The sequence below is a fragment of the Canis lupus genome, chromosome 19 (assembly GCF_003254725.2).
Source record: "Canis lupus dingo isolate Sandy chromosome 19, ASM325472v2, whole genome shotgun sequence".
Taxonomy (NCBI): domain Eukaryota; kingdom Metazoa; phylum Chordata; class Mammalia; order Carnivora; family Canidae; genus Canis; species Canis lupus.
This window is the reverse complement of record NC_064261.1, coordinates 44,335,389-44,352,339: the sequence shown is the minus strand read 5'-3', so window position 1 is coordinate 44,352,339 and position 16,951 is coordinate 44,335,389. Positions and strand designations below refer to the sequence as shown.

Sequence of the window (16,951 nt, the reverse complement as noted above, 5' to 3'; positions counted from 1 at the left end):
TTTTAGCATCTGATAGCTGATAAATTGTTCTGCATCCCCTCTTTTCAATTTGTGGCTGTCTTTAGCTAAAATGAGTCTTTTGTAGACAGCATAGATGAGTCTTCTTTTATCCATTCTGACACCTTAAGTCTTTTGATTGGAGCATTTAGTCCATTTACATTCAGAGTAGTTATTGATAGATATTAATTGAATGCTATTTTATTACTTATTTTATCATTCTTTCTGGAGATTTTCTCTGTTCCTTCTAGACTTTATCACTTTTGTTTTTTCTTTCCAATTCAAAGAGTCCCCTAATATTTCTTGCTGGACTGGTTTAGTGTTCATGAACTCCTTTAGTTTTTGTTTGGGAGACTCTTTATCTCTTCTTCTATTCTGAATGACACCCTTACTGGATAGAGTATTCTATGACACAAATGTTGTTATACTTTATGGAGTTGCTGAGTTCCCTAAGTCTATATTCCTGATCCAGTATTTTTATTTTCCTCTTCTTTTCAGCTTCATTATTTTCCATACTTTTTTCTTCAATATCACTTACTTATTCCTCTACTTCTTTCATCCTTGTAGTCATTACCTCTAGTCGATTTCACATCTGTTATATCTTTTGCTTTTTAATTTCAGCCTAAATAGTTTTTAAGTCTTTTATTTCTGTTTTAAGGGTCTCCCTGATGTCATCTATGCTCTTCTCAAGCCTAGCTAGTGTCTTTATAATTGTTGCTATAAATTTAATTTAAATTTAATTTAATTCTTGGTCAGGCATACTACTTAAACCTGTTTCAAATAGATCCTTGGCCATGACCCTTTTTTATTCCTTCTTTAGGGATGAATTTATCCATTTTGGCATTTTTTCTAGGTTTCTGTCTTCTTCCTGTGTTAGAGAAGCCTATTATGTTTCCTATTCTTGAGAATAACGGCTTTATAATGAAGAGACCATATACTGTTGGGAGCCTCATGCTCCAGGAAGTATCTCTGGGGTATGCTATGTGCACTCTGCTGCTGTGTTTTGGTTGTTCTTTCCCAGCCAGTCTTCTGCAGAGTTTCTCTTTGCCTGCAGTGGGGAGAGCTTGGATGTTGGCCAGAGTGTGGTGAGGTTTAACTAGGTGTGCTCTTGTTTTGTTAAAAGAGACCTGATGCTACTCCACTAGAGATGAAGCTTTGCAGGACTCTATGGCCAGTAAACATGGTATGTGAAGGGGGGCAAGAGGGACAGGTTGTGATTGTCTTCTGGGGAAGGGGCCCCACTGTTCTGGTTCAGGGCATACTTGTCCTAGAAAAGCAGAATTTGCAGAGCACAGAGAGGTGGGGCTTGATATAAGCTGTTTAGGCCACCAGTGTTGGTGCTGTGGTGCTTACTAAAGTTAGTTTATGCTGAGTGGTGGGGGAAAAAATGGCACCAGCTGCATCCCTTGTCCTGGAGAGAGGACTTTGCACTCTCTGCAGTTGGGAAAGCCCTCCCAGAAGAGCCAACAATCTCCCCTCATGTGTCCCAGGCTTCCCTCATATTGTTGCTTTCCCACTGTGTATCTGGCCATCTGCCCACCTGCTAGTGCAGTGCACCTGTGTTCTTTCCCAGGCAGGCTGGCTGAGTTTTAAAACTCCAAACTTTAGGGATCCCTGGGTGGCACAGCGGTTTGGCGCCTGCCTTTGGCCCAGGGCGCTATCCCGGAGACCCGGGATCGAATCCCACATTGGGCTCCCGGTGCATGGAGCCTGCTTCTCCCTCTGCTTGTGTCTCTGCCTCTCTCTCTCTCTGTAACTATCATAAATAAATAAAAATTTAAAAAAAATAAAAAAAAGAAAACCTCCAAACTTTAGGAAGTTGCAAGAGGGGAACTTAAGCTGGTCCTCTCAGGGAGTGTCTTGCCACACTGGGACTGATGCAAATTTGTCCCAAAAGGGGCAGTGACACCAAAGAGCAAGGGGATGGATTTTGGAATAAAGCACAGTGAAGTGCTCAAATCCAGGTGAGCTGCCTTCAGCAGGCGTCTCTATACCTCTACACCTCTACACCATTGTTGAGGTGCACCTGCCAATTCTTTTGTCCCAGAGAGGCAATTGCACCTTTCCCAGATGCATTCTAAGAAGGGAGAAGCATCCAGGGGTTCCTCAGATCATGCCATACACTACTAGTCTATCTGCCCTCCTTCTCCACAGGAACACTGCTGCATCTGCCAGGCCCCACACCAGCCACACAATGGATCTCTAAAATGCTAGTCTTTGAGACCCGCTGGTTATAAAAATTCATGAAAACCAGCCCCTCTCCTTTTCCCAAGGTCTTTGGGGAAATATTTTTCTTGTGTGAGATCCCTTGTGTACTGCTCTCTCTTCCTGGCCTCTCTCCATGACAAGGACTCCCTCCCTTCCACAGCACTGCCAATCTACTTCCCTCCCAAATCATGTCTTTGCATTTCCTACCTTCCATATGTTTCTTCTCTTCCTCTTGTTGTGCTTTTGTTCTGTCAGTCCTCAGATCAATTTCTTGGGTATTCAGAAAGACTCATTTATTTAGCTGTGTTTAAGGGGTGAAACAAGCCTAAGGTCCTCTTGCTACGCTGTCATCTTAGTCCTTCCTCTGCCTTTTATATTTTCTTTCATGTTATTACATGTTATGTTGGAGGTTAAGTTGTTTTTCTTTCAATAGGTGGAATTATAGTTTTCTTCAAATCTGTAAAATACTTTAGGCCATTATGCACTTATTTATTGTCCCCTTGCCACCATAAGGGACACCAATTATCCATAAATTGAGCCAAGTGAAATTATCCCTTAGCTCACATATGCCTTTGTCTCCTTCTCTGTGTTCTTTTTTCCTGCATATTTTATTTTAATAAGTTCTATTATTAGGCTTTTAAATTCATTAATATTTTTTCTGCCATATCACATCTTCCATTAAGACCAACTAAAATATTTTCCATTTGATGTATTATAGTATTTATTTTTCTAGACATTTCATTTGGGGCACCTCAGTGGCACAGTCAGTTGAACATCTGACTCAGTTTAGGCTCAGGTCTGAGCTGAGTTGTGATATCAAGTCCTGCAATGGGTTTTGTGCACAGCACAAAGTCTCCTTGGGTTTCTCTCTCCCTATGCCACCCCCCATATTCATTCTCTCTCTCTCTCTCTCCCTCAAATAAATACATAAATAAACAAATAAATAAATAAATAAGTTTGATTTGTGTCTTAAAGATATTTTTCTGTCTCGACTTACCTCCTCTCCTAATTCTTTTTTTTTTCCCCCTCTCCTAATTCTAATATCTGTGTTAGTTTGGGGTCACATTTGATTGATCATTCTCTTCATTATGAATTGTGTTTTCCTGCCTAATAATTTTGATGGCATGTCAGGCATTGTGAATTTTACTTTCTTTATTGTTTGCTGAATATTTTTTGTGGTCGCATAAGGTTTTTTGATCTTTGTTCTGAGATGCAGTTGATTACTTGAAAACAGCTGGATCCTTTTGATTTTTACACTTATGATTGTTCATTGAATCTGGAGAAATGTTCATTTTGGGGCTAATTATTCCCAACTATTGAAGCAAGATATTCTGAAGTACTCTATTCCAGCTACAGATTATGAGTTTTCAGTCTGACTGGTGAGCAAACAGGTATTATTTTCTCTATAAGTACATGCAGTGCTCCCTCTACTTTTTTTTGGATGATTCTTTCCCAAGTTTTGGTTAATTTCCTCACATACGTGTGTCCTATGCTGAGGACTTGACAAGAATCCTCTGAAGATCTGTGAAGTTCTATGTGCACTGTTTTTTGTTTGTTTGTTTGTTTGTTTGTTTGTTTGACTCTATCTTGTTCTTTCTAGATACAGTCTGTCTCTTTAAGGTGTCTGCTGGGCTCTCCCTCAGTTTTTCTTTCCTAAATTATGGCCTAGAAACACTTTAAAGGCAGTAGTTAGGGCAAAAATAGAGCTGTTGTCATTTGCTAATCATTTCTGAGTGATCACTGTCTTTTATTACCTGATGTTCATTGTTTTAAAAAATGCTGTTTTGTGTCTTTTGGCTTATTTTTTATTTATTTATTTATTTATTTATTTATTTATTTATTTATTTATTGTTTCAAGCAAATAGGTAAATCCAGTTCTTGTTAGTTCAACTTGGCTAGAAGTGAAAATATTATTCAAATTTTAAAAGACCTTATAATTTAGTTTGTAACTTTCACCTCTAGCTATAAGCAAAAGTATACAACCTAATTTTCTTCAAAAAAAATTTCAAACTTGGATATTAGGAGGATTTAATCAAATTTTTCAACAAGCTAAGAAACTTTCAAGTGGTCTTTCTTTATATATGTATTTATAAAGTATATATTTTTAAATCTAGGCCCCCAGAGAGAAGTCTTAGTCCAAATACAGAATTTTCAACTTAAGGATTTACAGGATGAGGAGTCTCTAAGTGGACTTCTATTTCATACTTTGTATTTTCTACTTCTGTAGCATTGGTCTATGACTTTGTTGTGGGTAAAGCAAGGGGGTTGACATCAACATTTAATACTGATCTCAAAACTTCTTACATTTAACTTACCTCTTTTATGTTTCTTCTGAAAATATGGAGAGAAAATATGCTCTCAAACACCTAAGCTTTTACTGGTAGTAATTATAAAGGAACTTGTAATGGAAATTTCAGAAAGTAGAGTTGATCATTCCAACTCATAATCAGGTTAACTTATTCTACTATTAAACAAATCAAATCCTTTTTAGAAACTTATTTCAATCTTTGAAAATAATGGTTTTAACAATTTAAATCTTTTCTATGATTCTTTACATTACATAATAGATCTGTCTATAGAAATTAAATATCACAGTAGCGTTCAGTTTCTCAACCTTGTAACTATCCACATTTTAATCCAGATGATTCTTTGATTTAGGAGATCCTGTAGATCATAGAATGTTTAACAGAAGAATCACGAGGCTCTACACCCTAGGTTCTAGTAGAATATCTTTCCCCTCAGGTTGTGACAAGCAAAAGTCTTTCTATATATTGTCAAATGTCTTGAGGGAAGAGAGAGGAAACATAATATTGCCTCTGATGGAAAAGCATTGCTATAATGCAACACACCTAGTAGAATGCAAACATCAATAATCCCTGAAACTATTTTCAAAAATGTAGGCACAAACATATCAGGGCTACAATTACACATAGATCATAAAGTATAACAGGCTAGTTACTTTACTATCACAAAGAGGGCAGGATGCCTGGGTGGCTTAGTGGTTGAGTGTCTGCCTTCAGCCCAGGGCTTAATCCTGGAGTCCTGAGATTGGGTCCCACATTGGGCTCCCTGCAAGGAGCCTGCTTCTCCCTCTGCCTATGTATCTGCATTCTTTCTATGTCTCTCATGAATAAATGAATAAAATCTTTTTTTAAAAAAAGTGGGCTAGAGAAAGTAGAAATGCAATATATCAAAACATAGATGTAGCAAAAGCAGTTCTAAGAGGGAAATTCATAGTAATACATGCCTACATTAAAAAATCTCAAACCACCTAGCTTTACACTTTAAGGAACTAGAAAAAGAACAAACTAAGCCTAAAGTTAGAAGATAGGAAATAACAAAGATCATGTGCAAATCAATCAGTGTGAAAACAAAATGAAGGATAAAAAAAAAACTTATGATCATTTCAATAGATGCAGAAAAAGGATTTGACAAAATTCAATATCCAAGATTTAAAAAGGAAATTGAGAAAATTGGATAAAGAGGGAACATACCTCAACATAATAAAAGCCATTTATGACAAACCCACAGCTAATATCATACTCAATGATGGAAGCTGCAAGTCTTTCCTCTAAGATCAGGAACAAGACAAGTTTACCTACTTCTGCCACTTTTGTTTAACATAGTAGTGAAATTCCTAACCAGAACAATTAGGTAAGAAAAAACTTTAAAAAGCATCCCAAGAGCATCCCAGGTGGCTCAGTGGTTTAGCGCCACCTTCAGGCCAGGGCGTGATCCTGGAGACGTGGGATCAAATCCCAAGTCAGGCTCCTTGCATGGAGCCTGCTTCTCCTTCTGCCTGTGTCTCGGCTTCTCTCTCTTTCTCTCTCTGTCGCTCATGAACAAATAAATAAAATCTTAAAAAAAAATCATCTTAAGCAGAAAGAAGTACCACTGTCTCCATTTGCAAATAGTGTAATAATTATATAGAAAATGTTAAAAAGGCTTCATTAAAAAAATGTTAAAACTAGCAAACAAGTTCAGTAAAGTTGCAGGATACAAAGTCAATACACGAAAATTAGTTGCATTTTTATACTTCAATAACAAACAATCAGAAATAGAAATTAAGAAAACAAACCTATTTGTAATTGCATCAAAAAGAATTGAATATCTAGGAATAACTATAACCAAGGAAGAGAAAGATCTGTACTCTGAATACATCTGAGCACTATAAGATACTGATGAAATAAACTTTGCGCAGTGGCAGTATCATAGCCAATGAGGTTTATCCAAGGCACAATTATTGCTAATCGAAAGATACTGATGAAATAAAGAAGAGATAAAGAAGTGGATAGATTTTATAAGCTCATGTATTGGAAGAATTAATTTTATTAAAATGTCAATACAATTCAAGGCAATCTAAAAATTCAATGCAACCCTTATCAAAGTTCAAATAGCATCTTTCATGGACACAGTAAAAATATATATTCCTAAAATTTGTATGGGACCACAGAAGATTCCAAATAGCCAAAATGATCTTGAGTAAAAACAGAGCTAGAAGCATGACACTTCCTGATTTCAAACTATATTGCAAAACTATAGCAATCAAACCATACTGTATTGGTGTAAGAACAGACACATAGAACAATAGACAGAATAGAGAGCATATATAGTCAATAAAATTACAATGAAGGAGCCACAAATATATAATGAGGAAAGGATAGTCTCTTCAAAAATGGTGCTGAGAAAACTGGACAGCCACAAGCAAATAAATGAAACTGGACCACTGTCTTACACCATACACAAAAATCAACTCAAAATGGACTTGAATGTAAGACCTGAAAACATAGAAATCCTGGAAGAATACTCATGAGGTAAGCTCCTAGACATAGGTCTTGGCAATGATTTTTTTTTTATTTGATACCAAAGCAAAGGCAACAAATAAATAAGCAAAAATAAATAAGTGGTACTACTATATCAAACTAAAGAGGCGTCTGCACAGCAAAGAACATCATCAACAAAACAAAAAAAGCAATCTATAGAAGAGAAGAAAATATTTGCAAATCATATATCTGATAAGAGGTTAATACTCATCCAATCCAATAACTAAAAACACAATCTAATTTTTATAAAATGGGCAAAGGATTTGAATAGAAATTTTTTCCACGGAAGACACACAGATGGTCAACAAGTACATGAATAAGTGCTCAACATTACTAATCATCAGGGAAGTGCAAATCAAAACCACAATGAGATATAACCTAATATCAGTTAAAATGACTAATTTAAAAGATCAGTGATAACAGGTGTTGGCAATGATGTGGAGAAAAGGGAATCCTTATGCTCTGTGTACAGGAATGTCAGCGGTTGTAGTCACTATTTAAAACAGTATGAAAGTTCCTCAAAAAAATAAAAAAAACAGAACTAGTATATGATTCAGAAATATATCTGGGAACATATCAGAAAGGAATGACATTACTATCTCAAAGAAATATTGGCACACCCACGTTCATTATAGTATTATTTGCAGTAGTCAAGACATAGAAACAACCTAAGTGTCCATCAACAAATGAATGGATAAAAAATAAATATCACACACCGACACACACAGATATTATTCAGCCATAAAAAGAAGGAAATCCTAGCATTTGCAACAACAGAGGTAGATCTTGAGGGTGTTATGTTAAATAAAATTAGTCTTACAGAGCAAGACAAATACTGTATGATTTCATTTATATGTAGACTCTAAAAATCTGAACTCCTAGAAACAAAGAACAGATTAGTGATTATTGAAAAAGAGAGGATGTGGAGTAGAGGAAATGGGTAAATGTGGTCAAAAGGTACAAACTCCTAATTATATGATAAATAAGTTTGGAGGATGTGATATACAGCATGGTGACCATAGTTAACAATGTTGGACTGTAAGTTTGAAAGTTGGTATGTGAGTAACTCTTGGAAGTTTTCATCACAAGAAAGAAGAATGAAAAAAAAAAAAAAAGAAAAATGATTAACTATGTAAGGTGATAGATGTTAACTGAACTTATTGTTGTAACCATGTTGCAATATGTATTGTATACCTTTTACTAATACATTGTCATATGTCAATTATATCTCCAGAAAACTGGAAAAAATAAAATGGGCTAGGGATGTTTCTAACTTACAGACACAAAGAAAAACTAGTAGTCTCAGACAATTTACCCAAGGGTCAAAAGCATAAAAACCTCTATAAGACAAATAAAGAAAAAATATAATAACTGGTGGTTAAACAAAATGTCAGTTGTCTAGAGTATGACTTGGGCCACTTTCTCAGACATGTGGTAGAGACTAGCCTACCTAACCATAATACTGTAGTCTTTGTATCTCAAGTTTGAATCACTGGTGATTTCCTATAACCCTGAAGGCCTACAATACAGAATAAATGTAAGCACAGTAGTGGAAAAGATAAGATGACCACTAAAACAGAAATAATCCAATAGATCGTGAACCAGGAATAATCACAAAATAGATTAAGAGAAATCAAAAGATCTAATATCAAATGCTGAAACTCATCCGGAGATCCCAGGGCTGTATACAAACAGCCTTTGTTTGTGGATTTGTGAGGTGAACTTTTCCATTTTTGATCAATAGGTAAATATAATAAAATGCAATGAAAGAGGGTAATACCTCTTGAGATGGTAGGATTTTGAAATGTAAGTTTTAGGAAATAGTAGTATTTAGGAAATAGAAAAAAGAGAAGGGGAATAAATAGGAGTTGATGTTATATGAGAGATTCAAATGTACTTTATGGGCTTAATTAAATTTATCGTCTATGGCCATACCACCCTGAACGCGCCCGATCTTGTCTAATTAAATTTATGTAGCCATCATACACCTAAAACACATTCCCCAAAGTTAAGAAGTCCAGGAGAGTGGATTTTATGGACAGAAATGGAGACCTGTTTTACACTATGTTTTAATTTGTACTATTACATCAGTAGACTATCAGTTGAGAAATATATCCATATACTATTTCATAATGCTCTTTGAAACACCTTGAATATACTTTTCTATTTTGCATTTTATTTTTTTTTATTTTTCTTTTTTAATTTTCCCCTGAGAATCCTGTTAATATCGTATTGTCAATAATTGTAATTGTTTAGTCAAAACATGACCCTTCAAATGCCTGGTAAGATTTTCAATATAATTCAACCTTGTACCTGGACATATTTTTATTATTGTAGTTAGCATAGAATGGGCAAACTTTTCCAGGGTCCATAAATGTTAAGAAAACAGAAACAAGAAGAAACAGGTGCTAGTGAGGATGTGGAGAAAGGTGGGGGGGGGGGCTCTCTTGCATTGTCAGTGGGAATGCAAATTGGTGCAACCGTTGTGGAAAAAAGGTATAGAAGTTCCTCAAAAAGTTAAAAATAGAACTACACAATGACCCAGCAATTACACCACTAGATATTTACTCAAATAATACCAAAATACTAATTCAAAGGGATACAAGTATCCCAATATTTGTAGCAGTATTATCTACAATAGCCAAACTATGGAAACAGCTCAAGTGTCCCTCGACCAATGAATGGATGAAGAGGTGATACACACACACACACACACACATTTACACACATCTACACACACACAATAAAAAAAAAAGATTGAAATGTTGCCACTTAAATGACATGGATAGAGCTGGAGAGTATAATGTTAAGCTAAATAAGTTAGAGAAAAACAAAGATGATTTCACTCATGTGGATTTAAAAACACACACAAAGAAAATAGATACAAAGATAGATAAAATCACATGTGTATTAAGATAAAGTGCACTGAAGAAAAAAAAAGATCAAGTACACTGGCTATAATTACTGCTAAACATTCAAAAATACAAATGTAAAATCACCAGATTTTAGCAGTGAAATTAATTCCCTTGAATTAACATTTAATGTTAACCAAGAAAATGAATTATATTACTAGTTAACTCTAGTTGATAAATAAAAGGAAAATTTGAAAAATCCACAGCCACTGGGGGGAAAAAGGAATGCATTCTTCTTTTTTTTTTTTTTTAATTTTTATTTATTTATGATAGGCACACAGTGAGAGAGAGAGAGGCAGAGACACAGGCAGAGGGAGAAGCAGGCTCCATGCACCGGAAGCCTGACGTGGGATTTGATCCTGGGTCTCCAGGATCGCGCCCTGGGCCAAAGGCAGGCGCTAAACCGCTGCGCCACCCAGGGATCCCAGGAATGCATTCTTCTAACTAAAAACAAAAACACAACTTTTTATCATCTTTTTTCTTAGAATGAATGCAGCCCAGTAATTAAAATTTGGATAAACTTTTAATGGCATTTATAAAATTTTATATGTGCTTTTTAACCTTATCATTTCACATAGGCAAAATATATCTGTATTGCTCACTGAATGTCTATTGTCTTTTCTTCTGAAAATAGCTATCAAATTTTCTTTTTGGTGAAAATATACCTCCACAGAATATAGATCTGGGTGGAGATGGCCTTAATCTCATTTTCTCCAGAATTTACTTGGGTAATTTCAACCTAATTGAATCAGAATATTCCAATACCCTAGCTACAATGGTTTAGGCAATGGTATGATTCAATTTAGGTCAATGATTATACATTTTTCCAATGTATTTGGAAAAAATAGTGTTAGCTCATGGTTTTATGTGCCAAGAATTCTTTCAAGACGTTTGACTAGATTAAATAATCATTCCCCAAATCCTTGGTGGTAGAAACAGGTCTTTTTATAGATGAAGAAGTTACGGCACTTTGTGGGGTGCCTGGCTGGCTCGTTTGGAAAGGCAAGCAACCATTGGTCTCGAGGTGGTGAGTTTGAACCCATGTTGGACATAGAGATTATGAAAATAAATAAACTTTTTAAAAAGTTAAGGCACTTTAAATATTTATGAAGCTAATCTCATAATAGTTCAGAGTGAGGCCTGCTAGACAAATCTGACTAATGTGATAATACCTTCAAACTATGTGATGCTGGAACCATTAGGGGAAGATAGTTCTCTTTTCTTTGGATGTGGAAGTTAGGGTAAAAGCCTGGAGCTGCCAGGAGCCAAGATGTAAAATCTGGAAATGAAGTCAATACAGAGGAAAACAGAAAAGTAAAGCAGAGACAGAGAGTGGATCCTTGGTTCTTCCCCATGATACAGTACAAGCTTCTAAATATTTAGTTATACAAGAACCTAGATCTGACTCTGGAATTTCAGTTAGTGAGACAAAACATATTCCATTATTTTATTTCACATCATCCCATTTCACCGTTTTAAATTGGGATTCTGCACTTGAAACCAGAGTTTTGATGAATATACCAAATAAAAATTCCCCTCAATTCTAAAAAGCCCTTGTTTCAGAATTGGATGATTTCTGGCAAGCCACTCTTTTGCACTAGAGTTAAATGTAAATTTCTCATTTCCTTGTATTCATTGTTTCTTATAGTAGCAACAAATATTCCCCTGTGAATATCAAAGCCATCTTTTCAATTGTGTGGAACACAAATTACATTATTATTTTTTTTTAAATATCTGGAAGCTAGGGATTCTACTTAGTTTTAATGGTGGACTTTTCATCTTCTGCCCTCCTGACCAGCTGCAAGCCTAAACACTTTATGAGACACGAGAAAACTTTATTTTCTCTACACAAACTACTACTAATCAGTAAAGAACATGAGAACAATCTTGATAACCGTAGTATTTTTTTATCGGAAGATTTTATTTTATTTTATTTTATTGTCTTAAAGATTTTATTTATTTGAAAGAGAGAGCAGAAAGAGACAGAACACATGAGAGGTGCAGAGGGGCAGGGGGAGAGGGAGAAGCAGACTCCCCGCTGAGCAGGGTGCCTGATGTTGAGCTTGATCCCAGACCTCGGGATCATGACCTGAACTGAAGGCAGCTGCTTAATGACTGAGACTCCAAGGTACCCCAATCAGAAGATTTTAAAATACCAAATAAACTTGAGAACACCATTAAAATCACCTATCCCAAAAGAAGGATTAGTTTCAATGACCTGGGCATTTGTTTTCAGTTATCAGGTTCAAAATGATATTCCAGAATGTTAATGCTATCTATGTTGAGCCACAATTTATCAGGACTTATTGGTAGCACTCTCCAGAGTGCTCCATTCTTTGTTTGTATAGATTAATATGCAAACAGTACTTGTATATAAGCATTATATCTGTGTGTGTATATGTGCGTGCGTGTGTGTGTGTACACACTGGTGTTTCTTTGAGAGTTATTTCTAGGTACTACATCTCATAAATTTATAAAAATCCATTTAATACAAAACTGTTAGACATGAAGCCATATTATAACAATATCTATCTAGTAAAATATCCCTTTGGATATTTTCCAGGTACAGTACTTAAAAGCCTAGGTTCAGAACTTGAAACTTGGGTTCAAATCCCAACCTCATTCCCTATTAGTTGTTGCTGAATCAAATATTTTTATGTGTGCCATATATTTTTAAAACTTGAAGGACCAAGATGTTTAGCTTTTCCTTTTTCGTTTTTCTTTTTTTTTAACCTCAATAAATCTTTCAATACTAAGGCAGGCAGTTCCTGGAAGCCCTTACATCTTGCCTGCAAGATGCACAACTTTGAATCTTATCGAGGGATCAGAAATTCTGGTAAGCTGGTAGGTTCTTCTAAGTCCAGGAAGTGCCATGTTCTCTGGCCAGTATTCCAGGAACGATGACACATATGCAGCAGTTCTGAGAACCTACAGAGATGTGGGCACTTTTCTCCCCTCTATAACTAACATATAACCTAATTTCCTAATGCTAAGTCTATTAGGCTGATGTGCCTTAGACCTTTTGCTTGAGTCTTTAAAACTGAATTTGACAAAGTATTTAAAATTGTAACAGTAGAGAGGATGTTCTATGACAGAGAAATTGACAGGGTTATCCAATAAGTCTCATTTCACATGGTTTTAAAACTGGCCTAATTTAATATTCATAGTAGATTATTTTTTAAAAACAATGAAAAAGTGCTAATTTTGTTAGCATCATTATTTAGACATTTTGTAGTATCTCATAATTCAATATTCTTTGCTTTCAGCTGGAAGGAAAAAAGTATCCCTCGAATTGAATTGCAGATATAAGTGCAGTTTGCATTTTATTTTAATTCAGAAGTTTATATGAACTTTTCCATAATCGTGCCACACATATCTTCTTTAATTTGTCTTTGATAGAAGTTCTGCTACTCTGAAATACCAAAGCAAGTTTATGGTTTAACCTATATATCTTCCCTTTACCTAATTAGCTGTTTCAGAGCATTAAGAAATTATGTAGATGATTCTTTGGTGGATATCTGCAAACAAGTACATTTTTCTTAACTAATTTGCCATCAGATCAAGTATGTTTTTGCTTATCATTTTATATCCAGTCTCCCGCTATATGTATTATGTGACACACGGTAAAAACTTATTAAATTGCTTTGAATAAATGAAAGCCATTAGATATTAAAATGGAAAGGGAAATAAAATCGAAAGTCCTTGCCTTTAAATAAATGAAGCTGTCTTTTAAAGCTTTTTTAAAAAATAGATTTTATTTATTTATTTGAGAGAGAGAGCACACAAGTGGGAGGGGAGGGGTGAAGGGAGAGGGAGAAGCAGACTCCCCTCTGAGCAGGGAGACTGACAAGGGCTCAATCTCAGAACCCTGAGATTATGGCCTAAAACAAGGCAAACACTTAACCAACTGAGCCACCCAGTCACATCTGAAGCTCTCTTTTAAAGATGAGGGAACTGGAGCATCTTGGGGGATGCAGTCGATTAAGCATCTGCCTTCATCTCAGGTAGTGATCCCAGGGTCCTGGGATAGAGCCTCACGTCAGGCTCGCTGCTCACTGGGAGCCTGCTTCTCCCTCTCTCCCCTGCTCATGCTCTAGTTTGTGCTCTCTCACCATCTCTCTCTCAAATAAATAAATAAAATCTTAAAAAAAAATAAAGATAAGAGAATTGAGGCTAGGAAAAGTATTTCTTTTGTATAGATTAATTTCTACTTTGTTAAAATTCATTATTACTATGCAATTTGGGAATCTGAGCTTTATATGCAAGCTTTGAAACATTAGTGTTAATGAAAGGGAACAGTGAGGATTCAAAATCAGTACAATCAAGACTTGTCAAGTTCCTTAAGGATATAAATTCTTACCTAAAACCTGCTTTATTCTACTTTCTAGTTAAACCTCTTTTAAACTCAGCAATATCCCCTGCACACAGATACCTCATAAATTTGCAAAGTACTGGGACACCTGGGCATCTCAGTGGTTGAGTGTCTTCCTTTGGCTCAGGTCCTGATCCCAGAGTCCTGGGATCCAGTCTGCATCAGGCCCCTTGCAGGGAGCCTACTCCTCCCTCTGCCTATGTCTCTGCCTCTTTCTCTCTTTCATGAGTAAATAAATAAAATCTTTTTAAAAATTAAAAAAATAATAATAAAATTACAAAGTATCTAACCATACAGAGCTTTGTAGAAAATTAAATATATAGTGTATGTTCTTTTATATTTTAAAATAGTACCTAAGTGAATTTTTTGGGAGGCTTTATAGTTCCATTTGATCTTAACTGTATTAGTAATAATTAATATAGTCCACTCCCCATTATCTGCACAAGTTGTACACAGTAGTAATGAATCATGTAAAACCTAATCCAGAAATCATTTTTATTTGTATGTGGGAAGTATTATGTGATGTTTTTGAAGTAAAGTTCCCTCCTTAATTATGTTTTGCTTAGGGTAATTAGTTTGCATTCCCTGAACACACATCAGTTGACAGTGGGGGAAATACAGCCCTGAAGTATTCTGGGAAAATGTTTTAAAATATTGCAGCAACATGCAGACACTCAATACTTGTATCTGACCTGGGAGAATTCCAAGGAGTCTAGTAATGTCTAGAGTATTATTCAGTCTTGGTGATCAAATCATGTTCCTCAAAAATAACTGCATACGTTTCTAATTTAACTAAACTAATCTACTCTCATCATGCCAGTTTTATAAGGGAGATCCATTAGACCAGATAGCTTTAAGGGAGGGAATTTGACAGCAAATGGACATTCAGTTTATTGTTAATTCTACCTCTTGTCTGTGTCTCTGTGTGTATTTAGATGGTTATTATAAACGTTGTTTTAATTTCTCCCTATAGTAGTATATCCTTGTTTGTCGTTTCAATACTTTGAGTCCTAGCTAAAACTCCCACTTTCAGAGGCTTATATACAAAATCATTCCTAGAGCACTCTTGATGCTCATTCATTGTATTTTAGAAACAAATTCTAAAGACAACTGCACTATATAAATAAATTGCAATTTAATTCTACAGTGTTTCTATGTAGCAAATGTTTCTATACTGTGTGCTAGTCGGTATACATTTTAATTAATTTTGTAAAGGACTTAGTAAAATCATATGAATAAGAGGAATAAGAGGTTTCTACTAAAACTATGTAATTCTTTGTATGTTATATTTTTTCTACTAATTTCTCCCCTCAGAGAGAATCTCTCTCTGTCTTTCTCTTTCTCTCTCTCTCTCTCACCTTTTTTACATTAAGGGGTATTTGAAATCCAATCTTCAGTTCCTTTAATTTGCAGTATCAAAATATATTGATTATAGCTAGTGACAACATTTATGTTTTAATATTAAAATTTCTAATCCTACTCTTGAGATGCTGCAGGGGCACCATATATACCTTGGATTTACGAAGTGTGGTTTCTTTAACTATAGTTTACATGAATGTTAATAACCCATAGAGCAAAGACCTAATGGTAAATGAAATGCAATAATATAGAATATGAATACTAATGCATGTACCAGAGACCCTGGACCATGATAGATTTATAATAATTTTTCTCCTACTCTTGCCTATTTTTTATTGTAGATTTTCAATATGATGACTCTTATTTTACTAAAGGTAAACAGTAATCTGTACTTTCGTTCATTCTGTTTTCAATGTACTATGTACTTTATTTAGAAATATATATATATTTTCCTCTTCAAGTTTGAATTAAAGCGAGGCCTAGTGAATCCTCTATAGGACAGATAAAGCTCCGAAGAGAAGCACATACTTAATGTGAGCTTGAAAGAACTATTCTGGATTAATTAGGATTAATATATCTATCTATCTATCTATCTATCTATCTATCTATCTATCTGAGAGAGAGAGAGAGAGAGAGAGAGCACAAACCAGGGGTGGGGGGAGGAGCAAAAGGGAGAGGGAGGGAAAAACAATCTCAAGCAGACTCTGTGCCAAGCAAGGTGCCAGACCTGGGTCTGGATCCCATGACCCTGAGATCACTACCTGAGCTAAAACCAAGAGTTGGATGTTTAACCAAATGAGCCACCCAGGTATCCCTCAAAGACTCTGAATGAAAGTTAGAGAATGAGATTTCATTTTAAAAGATGATTTTTATAGGACATAAAGAATGGTTTATAATAGTAAAAGCCTGAAGTAGAGAGACCTGGCTGTAATCTGTGGCTGCATTCCAACTGAGGTAGATGGGGGAGGGTATTAAGTCAGTAGGAACAGCAGGAGAAGATAACCTGTTTGTGTTTGGTGGACAGGGAAAGGGATAAGAGGGTGACTTCCTTGTTTCTTGTCTGAGTGATTCAGTGGATTGTGGTATAATCACGAAATTGGAAGTAACAGAGTAAGAGATTTGATTGTTTCTCTCTGTGGTGTGTGTGTATGTGTGTGTGTGTGTGTGTGTGTGTGTGTGTGGTTTTATGTATGTTTGGGAGGACATTATGCATTCCATTATAAATCATTAAGCTTGAGATATCGGAGATACTAGGTGTAATTACCTAGTAGGCAGTTAGG

The 16,951-nt window shown here is 35.5% G+C and overlaps 1 protein-coding gene and 1 non-coding gene across 2 annotated transcripts in view; both read left to right on the top strand.

Annotated features, from left to right (window-relative positions):
• LRP1B (LDL receptor related protein 1B) overlaps nt 1–16,951 on the top strand; it is a 1,837,374-nt gene that overhangs the window by 975,421 nt on the left and 845,002 nt on the right. The gene's annotated exons all lie outside the window — the stretch shown is intronic.
• LOC112650085 (U4 spliceosomal RNA) lies at nt 6,395–6,533 on the top strand. Its single transcript, XR_003129940.1, has one exon. It is a non-coding gene; the product is annotated as a U4 spliceosomal RNA (small nuclear RNA).